General features: G+C 45.6%; 1 long non-coding RNA gene across 3 annotated transcripts; it reads right to left on the reverse strand.

Moving 5' to 3' along the window:
* Positions 1-2,892: 2,892 nt before the first annotated feature.
* LOC309633954 lies at positions 2,893-11,385 on the reverse strand. 3 transcript variants are annotated; one of them, XR_014247783.1, is made up of 4 exons: positions 11,294-11,385; positions 8,663-8,787; positions 8,318-8,375; positions 2,893-7,823 (listed from the first exon to the last, which is right to left on the reverse strand). It is a non-coding gene; the product is annotated as an uncharacterized lncRNA (long non-coding RNA). The 3 variants fall into 3 exon arrangements; XR_014247784.1 differs by having other exon boundaries at positions 11,214-11,385; XR_014247785.1 differs by having other exon boundaries at positions 8,292-8,375; positions 11,214-11,385.
* Between the last annotated feature and the right edge of the window lie 315 nt (positions 11,386-11,700).

Below are 11,700 nucleotides of genomic sequence, written 5' to 3' on the forward strand. Positions count from 1 at the left end.
CAATGAAGTTAGCAGAAATAAAAGTAGAGTAGCATCAGATCTAGAAATATTGTAAAAGGAAATAAAAATAAAATCACATAGTTAAAATCAACATTAGAAATAGTGATTTAAAAAAAAAACAACACTGAAGAAAATGGAATCTATGTTGTAGAGGAAAACCTGAGAAGCTTTTCTGAAAGCCAGGGAAAGGAAAACAGTTTTTTAAAAATGATTGATAGAAATGACAGAGAAGAGAGACCTAATTAAACAATAATCAATAATTACTTAATAGGTATTGCTGAATTAATTGATATTCTTGAATAAGTGAGAAGAAAATGAACCAGAAGTAATATTAAAGATATAATGGAAGAAAACTTTTCAAAAATGAAGAAATTAGTAAACTCACAGATTAAAACGCACAAATTAGTTTTTAGATATAATACACGTAGACATGTTCCATGTTTTTTATTATAAGAATAGAACCCCATAGGGATATAGGCAGATAAAAAAGTTGTCTCTGAGGAACCAAAATTAGACTTGCTCAGACTGGTCCAAAATGCTAAAGACAGAACAATGAAGCAAAACCTATAGAGTTATGAAGAAAAGATTTTGTGGCAAAGGATTTTACACCTGTGTTTTCCAGCATGAAAGCAGCTGATGTGCTTTCACAGATAGGAAAAGACCTGGCAAGTCTATACCCCTAGGCTCATCCTGAAAAAAATACTTCAAGAAGATTTCCAGCTCAGTTCTTCCTAACCTTTTTCCTGTGATGGTACAAAAATAAGGTGATAATATTTGTACCATGCACTGGTTTAAGAAGGTTTGCACTCACTGAGATTGAAAGGAATGAGATTTGGGCTTTGGGAAGATCATTCTGGATGTGAGAGTAGAAAGGATGGGGGAACAAGTCTGGAAGCACAGAGCAGTTAGGCAGACGTCTTAGTAAAGCAGGTGAGCAGCTGTGAAGTGGGAGGAAAACCAGGAGAGTGTGCTGTCCTGGAGCCAAGTGAAGAACATGTTTCCAAGGGGATGAACAACTGTGCTGAACCCTGCTGAGAGGCCAGGGAAAGTGAGGACCAAGAACTGACCCCCAGAATTAGCAGCATGGAGGTCACTGATGGCTTGTATGTGAGTGGTTTCCAAGGAATGGTGGGTTTAGGAGAGACTGGGAGGGGAAAAGCAGAGAAAATGGGTATAGATAACACTTTTGGGCATTTTGCTGCAAAAGGGAGTTGAGAAATAGGGCAGTAGCTGGGGTGGGGGATGGAATCAATAGTTGTTTTTGTAAGATGGGAGAAATGTCAGCATGTTCATGGGATGATGGGAATGATCGACTGGGAGGGAAATTTGGTGATGTAAGAGAGAGGGGGGAGAATTACTGGGCAATTCCCTTGAGTAACATGAAGGGTAGAATCTAATGCTCAAGTGGAGGGTTGGAGAGTTGATTTAGAGCGATGGCAAGGAAGCCAGAGGGTAGATGGGTATATATTCTGGGAGGTGGGTAGATGTGATGGTGTGTTCTGAGAGAGAGAGGATGGCAGATGAGGTGTTAGAGGGATGTGGAAATTGGAGAAGGTTTGAAAGGGTCTAGGAGGTGGGAAAAGGAATGGACTGGGGGAAATATAGTATAGTTGCTGGGCCACATCCAGGACCATTGCAACTCATAATTGTAAAGTGAGAGCAGTAGTCATCGTGGTGTGTTTTTCTCCAGTTACATCGAGCTGATTGGAAGCAGCAAAGGCATTGGGTTTAACAATGATTGTTAGTCTCTGTGGGGTCTATGGATAGTTGGAGATGAGGCACTAGAAGGAATGTGCTGCAGAGACAGAATTGATGTTCAGAGAGTGAGGTTCATGAAATGGAGATTACAGATGGGCTACTGGTAATGAAAAGTCTGGAGTATGACCATAGGGTAGAGTGGCTGAGGTAGGGTGGAGGCGATCACAGGAGGAAAAGAACTTGGACACTGAGAGCCCAGACGTTAGAAGGATTATCTTTGGGCATATGGAAACCATCAAGAATAAGACATAAGTAATGCTGAAGAGAGTCACGGTAAGCCTGGAGCTAAGATCAATGAGAAATGAGGAGTGACACAGCGTCAGTAGATTGCAGCAACAATCAGAGGCAGAGGGTAGGTTAGTGTTGTGTTGACTTGAGATCCAAAGCAGGGTTTTTTCAGGGATGGGAGAGCGAGGGAGATTGATTATGGCCCCAGTTTTTTCCACTTTCCAGTGCCTATGTTCATTGCAGTGTGACTTTGCAGAAACTCCTATCAAGAGGACAAGTCTGTTTTCCACCCCTTGAGTCTGGGCTGGGCCTTTTGACTTGCTTTGGTCAACAGAATGCAGCAGAAACAATGGTGCACCAGTTGCTCAAGAGGCCTAGCAATTCCCACTCTCCCTCAGAACCCTGTCCAGCTGTCACATGAACAAACAGGGGCTTGTCTGCTAGAGGCTGAGAGACCACATGAGGCAAAACCCAGTCATCCCAGCTGGGGCCATCCAAGATCAGCCTATAGCCCTGATCCGCAGAGCTGCCTACCCAACCCACGGCTGACCAGAGACAATTCAGTGAGTCCAGCTAAGACTAGAAGAACCATCCAGCAGATGGTTGTTAAAGTTCACTTTGGATTGTTAAAATTCACTTTGACTTTTATGTCTCTATCACTGTTCAAAAGAAGACCTTTTGAATATTCTTTTTCACATGGCCAGGTACTTCGGATGTACTGCCCATTCTCTGTTGGAACAGCTGCTCTCAAGCCTCTCTTGTGTCCTGGACCCTGAGGCTTCCTCCTTCCTTCTTTACTTCCTCTATTTCATAAAGTCCATTCTTCGGTAATTTCCTGAAAATTGCGTATGGGAAGACTTTACTTTTCTGAACACGTTTTATTCCTCTCTCAACTGGTTACTATTTGGGCTGCATATAGACTTCTGGATTAAAAATCATTTCCCCTCAGAACTATGATGACATTTCCTCTGTTGTCTTCTGGTTTCACTGTTACTGTTGAGAACTTTGATGCCATTCTTTGTGTGTGGTTGGTTTCTGGATTGATTTTTGGGGGTTTAATGCTGTAAAATTTCACAAGGATGAGTCTGACGGTGGGGCTTTTTCATTCACTGCTCTCCATCTTTAGTGGACCTTTCAGTTTGTAAACTCCTCTATTGTTTTCTTGGTAATTTCCTCCCTGCTGTGTGCTCTGTTTTCCTTTTTTGGAACCCTTGTTAGTGAGATGTTAAATTTCCTCAATTGATCCTCTAAGTTTTTCATCTTTTCCCCCTCTTTTTTTCATTTCTGCTCCTTTGAGGAAATGAGCACCTACCTGGGAGATTTCTTCCATTTTATGTTTGAATTCGTCTATTTAATTTTTAAATTTCTTTTAGCACGTATGGCAGAAGTCTGTCTTTTCCTTTTTTCTCTTATGTAGCGTGCAGTTCCTGGTTGCAGTATCTTCTCTCATCCCTCCGAGGAGTTTAATTATTGCTTTTCAGGCTTTCTTCTGCTCCCTGCATTGTCTCTGGTCCCTTTGCTTCTGTTGGTTTGAGCCTCTGTACTGCACCTTGAGGACTGTCCACCATATTAAATACCAGGAGGCGATGTGTGGTGAGCTTTTTCATCTTCTTTCATATTTAAGAGTAGGGATTGAAAAAGCAATTTAGAAGCCCTGTGTGCATAGGTGGGGTCTGCCGACTGGTGGGCTTCACCAGGCAGTGAGCAGCTGGGGCTGTGGCCATTTCACTGGGGACTCCCAAATGTTAGTATCCATAAGTCTTTTCTCTAGGATCTTACATTTCTCAAAAACAAAAAAAATGAACCAAAACAAAAACAAGCTCAAAAATCCTCCATGTCTCCTCCTGGGGACAGACTCCTGGCTGCTGGAGATTTTGGAGGTAAGTGGCACAAGGGCCTGGGTAGGGATGGAGGCTCACCATTTAGCATGCAGGCTTTGGTTTCATTCCATTTTCAGCATAGGGCCTCTCTCTCACCTTCCTCTTGGCCAGGGTCCCTGGGTCTGAGCTTTTCTGGTTTGTCCATAGAACAAACATCTAGTCTCCTGCTGGGTAGGGGAGGGATACTTGCTGTGTGGGTTGGAAAAATAGGCCAGGAAAGGGGTGGGAGATCTAACCGCTCCTTCTACAGACTCTCAACCAAATCCACCCGACACAGTCAAGCCTCAGGGCCTTTGCACTTGCTGTTCCCTCTGATGGAAGCATTCTTTCCTCAGCTTTCTGAATGACTCACTCCCTTTCTTCCTACAAGTCTTTACTCACATGTAACCTTCTCAGGGAGGTCTCCTGGTCACTCTCTCTAAAACTGCACCCCTCCCCATGTAATATTCCCATCATTTTCTCTCCCTCATTTTTTTTCCTGAGCTCTTATCACTGTCTAATATCCCGTTTCGCTGATTCATGGTCTATCTCCCCAACTAGAATGTAGGCTCCATGAAAGCGGAAATCTAGTATACCAGACCCCCAACATTTGTTGAATGAGTGCCTGAACAAACCCTCCTGCTTCAGCCCTACACCTCAGCTCTGTCTTCCTTGAAGGCTGATACCCCTAGTCACTGCATCTTTCTGGGGGTGCCATGCTGTGCTTTGGGGAGCTCTTTGTTGGCATCCTCTCTGCTGACTCATGATGTTCATCTTTTCCAGCTTTTCTAACTCCTCATCTTCACTCCATTTCCCAAAAGTGTACTTACATCTCTCATCTTCTCTTACATTTACTTTGTCCTCGTGGCTTATGTCATTTTCATTTCTTTTATTATAGTGGGGTTTCAGGAGGAAGTAGAAATAAAAAATTTTTTTTCAACCTACCACATTTAGCCAGAAGTCCCAACATAATATTTTGGGAACAACTCTTAAACAATTTTTTTTTTTTTAATTTATTTATTTGGCTGTGTTGGGTCTTCGTTTCTGTGCGAGGGCTTTCTCTAGTTGTGGCGAGCAGGGGCAACTCTTCATCGCGGTGCGCAGGCCTCTCACTGTCGCGGCCTCTCTTGTTGCGGGGCACAGGCTCCAGACGCGCAGGCTCAGTAGTTGTGGCTCACAGGCTCAGTTGCTCTGCGGCATGTGGGATCTTCCCAGACCAGGGCTCGAACCCGTGTCCCCTGCATTGGCAGACAGATTCTCAACCACTGCGCCACCAGGGAAGCCCCCGGGAACAACTCTTTACCCTTGATTGTATAGGGTATTTGTCCATCTGTGTGTGTGTGTGTGTGTGTGTGTGTGTGTGTGTTTTCTCACTGTAATTGGCTGGCTGTGTGGGATTTTGCCATATAGACAGACCGTAACTTATAATACTAATTACCAACACTGGACTATTAAAGTTGTTTCTAATTTTTTGTTATGATAAAACACTACAATTCACATTGTTATATCTTCTCCTATCTGTGTGATTATTTAAATTCTAAAAACTAGATTTTCAGAGGCCAAGAGGCATGCATATTTTTAAGCATATTGCTGAATTAGCCTGCCAAAAAGTATTCCAATTTACACTCCTCCCAGCAACAATTGTTTGGGAAAGCCTGTTTCAACATGCGTACACCAGCAGTAGGTATTGTTATTTTACATCTTTAACAATGCGATAGGTGAAAATTTATATCTCGCTGTTATTGTCATTTGTATTTTCCTTAATTACTAGTGAGGTTGAGCATCTTTTCATATTTATTAGCCTTTTATATTTCTTCATCTGCTCATGACATATTGCAAAAGATAAAAGCAGGTTACAAAACATTATATATAATATGATCTTAAGTTTGTAAAAAAAAAATTATCTGTGCATAGAAAAATAAGACTGGCAGAAAATAAGACAAATATGGACTATGCTGATGTCTGAGCAGCAGATAGACTGAGTCTTTCTTTTTTGAATTTTTGTTATTTTCCAAATTTTACGCAACGAACGTGCATTATCTGTGCACCAAAAAATGTGATTTTAAAAAGTAACATCTATAATAATAATATTAAAATAGCCCAAAGTTTTAAGAATAGAGTTGGGTAGCCACAGCAGACCACGGGATCATTAAAAAAGCACACTCTGACCAAAGCCCAAGGACGTCAAAGATTGGCTTCCTTACTAGTGCAGAAAACCCATGTGTGATATATTCTGCCTTCCAGAAAGGGCAAAGGTGGGTTCTGGGGGTGGGGCAGCCGGCTCCGGATGTGGCCGGTGGGTACCAGGCGCTCACAGGCATCAGTGGGTAATTACATCTCCTTTTAACGCATGCAAATTGTATCAGTATTATTTATATATTCAAAGCCACGGATGAATAATATATGCATTTATGCAGAGGTAATTGCCTTAGCCAGGTTCTTCCTGGGATTTTTATTGTCTCCCCAGATACTGAATATTCAGCTCCCCTCTCCGACCGAGGAGCCGGGGGGGGGGTGCAGGGATAATGTCCAAGGAAGGGGAGGAGCCTGAGCAGGGGAAGGAGGCCCTGAATTGGTAGTGGTGGGCAGTGAGGGCTGGGGGCTAGGGCGCCGGACTTGCAACTCTAGCTGATTCCTCTGTGGCACATTTGGGGGTGGGGACACTGGGGCTCAGGTTCAGGGCTTGGCTCTGAATCCCTGAACCTGGCCCAAGGCTGACACTCAGCTTCTTTCTTCGGTACAAACTGTCAGTCCTGCACGTGCCTCAGTTAAACCTGGACGTTCAGCCTCATCCATGTACCACATAAAAGACCTCCACCTCCTTTGTCCCCCGACAGCCTTATTTTTGAACCTCTAACCTTGTCATGGGCCTTTTTTCAACTTACTCTAGCCAGACTCCAGGCTTTGGCTATGACTGTGGTGGGCTTCTGGTCTCTGTTGGGGAATCCTAGGTAAACACTGCCACCCGCCTCGTCTTGTCCAGCCTTCTCTCTTTGGTGCAGTGGCCCACTCCCCATCTCTGGCCATTCCTTGAGGGGGTACAAGGGGAACAAGGAGGCATCTTTCTAGATGTCTTCATGCAGCAGTGGAAATCACAGATTGCAGTGGGTGAAGGACACAGCAGGGTGCCAGGATCCACCATTGGGGGAGCAGACCCCATGGAGGTGGGCATCACCCTTTGGCACCTTGTCTATGCATCTCAAGGCTTAAAAGGTGCCCCTTTGTGAGAATGAACTCAGGGACAGCATCTGCACCCCCTGCTGCACCCCACACGTACCCCTGACCAGGAGGTGAGCCCAAAAGGGTATCCTATGTAGACTATTTTAAGAAAACTGACAGAGAAAGGAAGTTGGGAACTTTAATGGAAAGAGAAATATGCTCAAAGGAAACATTTTTAAGACAGTACAGACTAGAGCATAATGTTTAATGCTGGGACACACCAGTGAGCAGAGAGGGTGGATGGGGACACCAGGAAAGGAGGGATGTTCGTGGAATGAGGCCTCGAGAAGGTGAGATGGACTAGGGTCCAGGTCACAGGTGGAGGCACCACCCTGGCAGGAGGGATACAGGGAGGAGCAGGTAAGGGCGAGAGATCGTGCGGGTTTGATAGATGGAAGCTGGGGGGAACCGACCCGAGGGAGACAGGATGGATTCCTGGAGTGAGTGGAGGGGCGAGGGAGGAGGAGGCTTGAGGACATAGTTAAAAGTTGGACTAAGCACTGAGGGAGTGGGCGAGGAGTCCAACATTCTCTCTCGGACCCACTCTTACTGGGCTTTCACTCCGCCATGTCCCCAAAGCAGCTTTGTCAGGGTCGCCTGGGACCTCCATGTTGCCCAGTCCAAGGCCGGTTCTCCACTCTCTCAGACATTCTTGCCAGCATCTGACCGTCTTCACTTGGCTTCCAAGATGCTCTTGGTTCTTCTCTCTCTCTGGCCACTCCTCCTAGGTCTCCGTTGCTGATTCCTCCTCTTCTCACCCTAAAACATTTGCGTGGTCCAGGTTCAGGACTCAGATACCTTCTCTAGGGACACTCATTCTTCAAGTGACCTTCTGGCCTTACAGCTTGAAATCCCACCACACGCATGATGCCCGGAATGCAGCCCAGTCCTGACCCCCCCCTGCACTCCGGGCTCACGTAGCCGACCGTCAGCTCTACATGATTGCATATCGGGCACCACAAAACTAACATCCTCAACCACGGGCCTGACTTGGCCTCCCTGAACCCGCTCTTCCCCCGTCTCCCCGTGTGATACATGGCAACTTCATTGTACCAGTTGCTCAGGCTGAAACCCTTGGACTCCTTCCTGACGCCTCCCTCTTTCTCTCCACCCACATGCAATCCACAAGGAAACTTGTCGGCAGTACTTTCAAAATATACCCCAAACCGGACCACTTTTGACCACCTGCACGGCCTCCATCCTGGGGCGAGCGCACAGCATCTCTACCTGGATGACTGCAGTGGCTTCCTAACCTGTCTCTCTGCTTCCATCGGGCTCCTCCAGACAGTTCACTCAGCAGCCAGAGGCGTCCTTTCAAAACAAAGATCAGAAAATGTCACTTCTTGGCTCCATGCCCTCCTCCAGGGGCCCCACCGCAGAGTCGGGCCCCGGCCTGGAAAGCCCTGCGCGATCTGCTCCCCACGCCCCTCCCTGCCCACGTCGCTAACATCGCCCCCGACACGGCTCCCTGCTCACTCTGTCCAGCCTCCCTGGCTGTCACTGCTTAGGGCTGGCCTGGGGCCCTGCTTTGGGTTGTGGGTGGCAGCTGTTGTAATTCAATCATCTTAAAACTCATTTGAGGGGATGTGGAAACCCACCTGCCAGCACCACATCAGGAGAGGCCTGGATACGGCCAACTGCACAGCCAGGTCACGCTCCCACCGGGCCAGCGTCTGCGCCACGATGCTCAGGCCGTGGAGGAGTGGAGCAGCCACTGGGGACGCTGCAGATGGCAGAGGGGTTGTCATTAGCCAGAGAGCAGCAGGGTCCAGGCCCTGGCGCGGGGAAAACGATGGGGGAGGGGCTGCCTCACTGGAGAGGGTGTATTTTTAAAATTTTTATCATAAAAAGTGGCAAACATTCAAAATTGCAAAGTATGATGAACACTCTGTACTGATCACCCAGTTTCGTTAGTTATCAACTCATGACCAGTTTTGTTTCATCTATGTTACCATTCACTCCCCCTCACATATTTTGAAGCAAATCCCAGACATAATAACATTTTAATTTTAAGTATCTTAATGACATACTGGGTTTCAATTTCATCCAGAGCTGCCCCCTTGGACTAGGCAATGACTCTTGTTTCTTTACTCCCAGAACCAGCGTGGGCTCTAAGCTTCAGGCTCTGGGCTCCAAGTCCAGGCATCAGGCTGGGTTTGGGGTTCTGGGCCCTTGGACACCCCAGCCTTCACCCTCTGGGCTGGGTTTCCAATAAAGGGCAATGTCTCATGTGGAATGCTAATCATTCAGGAAATGATGCTGGCAAAGAGGGCAGCTGAGGGTGACTGCTCATGGACGGGGACTTTCCAAATGCCACACCTGGAGCTTGGGCCAAACTAGCTGGGTAGGGCACAGAAGCCAGGGGCGGGGGGCCAGGTGGCCTCCTGAGACCCTTTCCGAAGTGACTTACAGAAAAACTCAGATCCCAGTCAAAATCCCAACAGGCTTTCTAGTAGAAACTGACAAATGGATTAGAAAATATTTATGGAAAAGCAAAGGAACTACAAGAGTCAAAACAATCTTGTAAAAGGAAAAAAAGTTGGAAGATTTATTATACCTGATTTTAAAACTAACTATGAAGGTTTAGTAATCAAGACACTGAGATCTGGCAAAGGATAGATTAAATGGATCAACAGAACCAGAGTCCAGAAACAGACCCACACCTATAGAGTCAATTGATTTTTTTTTTTTTTGACAAAGGCAGCAAGGCTATTCAGTGCGAATAGGAAAAGTCTTTTCAACAAATAGCGCTGAAACAACTGGACAAATGTATAGGGAAAAAACCCTCAACCCCTACCTCATATCACACACAAAGATTAATTCAAGATAGATCATAAAAGCTTACAACTATAAAGAAAATATAGGGAAAATACATTTACAACTTTAGGGTAGGCAAAGATTTATTAGAGAAGACACAAAAAACATGAACTATAAAAGAAAAAGTTGATAAATTGGATATTATCAAAGTTAAAAACTTATCAAGAGACGCTGATAAGAAGATGAAAAGGCAAAGCAGATTGGGAGAAAATATTAACAATACATATGTCTAGCAGAGGACTTGTATCCTTAATATATAAATGTCCTACAAATCAATAATAAAAAAAAACCTAAATAAAATTGAGCAAAATATTTAAACACTTCACAAAAGAAAATATATAAATGGCCAATAATCACATGAAAACGTGATCAATAATAGCATTAGTCATAAGGAAATGCAAATTAAAATGACAATGAGATACTACTACACCCAACAGAACGGTGAAAATTAGAAAGACTGACAATATCAAGAGGTGGCAAGGATGTGGAGCAACCAGAAAACTCTAACCTTGCTGGAGAGAGTGTAAAATAGCATAACCTTTGGAAAACAGTTTGAAAGTTACTTAAAAAGGTAAACATACACTTACCATTCTACTTAGCAATTTCCCTCCTAAGTATTTACTCAAGAGAAATTAAAATGTATTTCTGCAAAAAGATTTGTGTACAAATGTTCAAAGAGGCTATTATTCATATAAGCCACTGGAAACAACCCCAATGATCAACAGGTGGAGCCACAAACTAGGGTACAGTCAGTCATACAACAGAGTATTATTCAGCAATAAAAATGCACAAACTACCGATATAAACCACAAGAGTCCATACTATAGGATTCCACTGATACGAAGTTCAAGAAGAAATAAAACTAATTTGTGGCAAAAGAAATCAGAACATTGGTTACCTTTGAAAGTAGAGGGAGGGAGCTGGCTGCAAAGGAGCAAGAAAATTTTTAAAATTTTACCGGGTAATGAAAGTGTTTTGTATCTTGATGCAGGTGGTGATTTCATGGGTATATACATTTATCAATATTCAAGGATTGTACGCTTAAGATCTGTGCACTGTACGTAATCGCCTCTTCCTCCCAAAAGCTGGGAAACTTTCAGAATATTCACTCCAACCTCTAGATTTAGAGGGATCCCCAAGACCCAGAGAAGGCAAGGGACCCGCCTAAGGTCACACAGCAAGTTGAGGCAGGAGGAAGAGCTAGAACCCAGCCTCCTCCCAATCTGTCCAACTGCTCTACCCTCAGAGGTCCCCGACCTGGGAACGAGAAGAGGGGAGGAAGACAGAAAGAAGGGATGGAGTAAAAGAGGAACACCCACCCCCACCCCCTACCCCATCCCGCATGGCTGTCCACAAAGCTGCGGACAGGCCTCTGCACGCTGGACTTGGGCATCTTGGGACCTTCCCCCTACCATTAAAGAGAACCGAAGGGGACTTCTAAGCCCAGACGGGGCCGAAGGGCGCTGGTCTCAGCCCTCCCCCTCCCCGGCATGGGCCGGAGGATGCGCCTGCGCAGTGTGGGCTGGGGAGGGGGGAGGCGCGTAAAGGCTAGAGTGGGGAGCACGGGGGTGGGGGGCACGAGGAGGAGGGGAATCCGTGATGGGGAGAGGCGGCCAAGCTGGAGCCTCGGCGGACAGCTCGCCCCTAAATCACGCGGCCGCATGAATAATAAATAAGGACCGCTCGGATCCTTAATAGTAGTCGCATGTCTTATTAAACTAATATTTCACAAACTTTTATTCTCCCTGTGGATGGAGGTCGGGAACAAAGCGCCGCCCCTCCCTGGCCTGCGGCGGGGACTGGGGACCTGGGGGCGGAC

Source organism: Balaenoptera borealis (assembly GCF_965194805.1).
Source record: "Balaenoptera borealis genome assembly, chromosome: 8".
NCBI lineage: Eukaryota > Metazoa > Chordata > Mammalia > Artiodactyla > Balaenopteridae > Balaenoptera > Balaenoptera borealis.